Raw genomic sequence first — 1,306 nt, 5'->3', positions numbered from 1 at the left:
TGTTCCTTTAATGCCCATACAATAAGTGGTTTTGTTAAAAATTTGAGTGGAATTTTGCTATTAATAATATATTGTTTAAACACTGGCCAGAGAGACATACATATATATCAATTTAGAGATATCAAACTGAAGAAATAAACCTATATATATATATATATATATATATATATATATATGCAAAGGCATCTAATTATTATTAAGTCTGAGTTTCAATTTAAAAGCTGTGGACAAAAAGTAGAATGCTCTTGTACAAAAATGTAGCATGTTTTAGCCATTTCAATTATATATGGAATAAAGTATTCTGAAAGTCCAATAAAACAAGAAAAAAATTCAGTTTTATAGTCTCTCTTAATATACTCTGAAGCACCTCAATTAAATTCCAATATTTATATAAGCTTATATTTGTGTACATGTATGACATTTACTTTGCATAATTATATTCATACATACATATGCATGTCTGTGTATCCTTTCTTAATATAGTTTAGCATTTTATACATGAGTACTGCATTTATCTTATTTTACACTCAATTCTGCTTCTTTCTTTAAAAATGTATCTGTACTAAATTTGATAGAATAAATCTTTCTATATGATAAAATTAACACTGGTCCATAGGTAAATCAAGTGATACTCTAGAAGGGGAGTGAGAATGGGGTGGGGCAGGAGACACAACAGATGGAGACGAGACAGGATTCTGATAAAGTCTTGTTTATTCAAGGGAATAATCCAGGTATATACAGATTAGGGGAAAGGAGGAAATTCTCCTTGTACATGGGTAACTATGCAACTTATTGGCAACCTAACCATGATCTAATGGTCAGGCATAAAGATTCTAACACCCTAACTCAAAATATAGAACAGTCAGAATGTTTAGAACACGGGAACAATGGATCAATAACTTCTTGCAGAGTTTGTATTTGACAGATTGAAACAGAAGGAGATGCCAAGCACAAAAGGGCGGGAGAAAAAGTTTCAGGAGCAGTGAGTCTCCCACAGGATCCCGTTTTAATTTTTATTAATTTTTATAAAGCCAAAAGTCACTTGAGGGGACTGTCCCTAACTTAGGTTGGGGGAAGCTCCTGTAGTCCCGCCCTTAGTCATCATAGGAAGACAGAACTGCTTTAATTCTTTTGCTGTCTTAGGTGGCATGCTTAACATAGGTATACATCCTCCTGTTACCCTGTCTCCCTAACCTGCCCATCACACCAGGTTTAAAGATAATTTTCTGTGCACCTCATGTATGCATGATCTTACCAGTTAAATATTGTCATTTTTTTATTGTTGGTGATGTCTAATTATGATAAC

This window comes from Microtus ochrogaster, unplaced genomic scaffold (genome assembly GCF_000317375.1).
Source record: "Microtus ochrogaster isolate Prairie Vole_2 unplaced genomic scaffold, MicOch1.0 UNK192, whole genome shotgun sequence".
In the NCBI taxonomy this organism is placed as follows: domain Eukaryota; kingdom Metazoa; phylum Chordata; class Mammalia; order Rodentia; family Cricetidae; genus Microtus; species Microtus ochrogaster.
The sequence above is the reverse complement of the archived record's forward strand: the minus strand, read 5'-3'. Positions refer to the sequence as shown.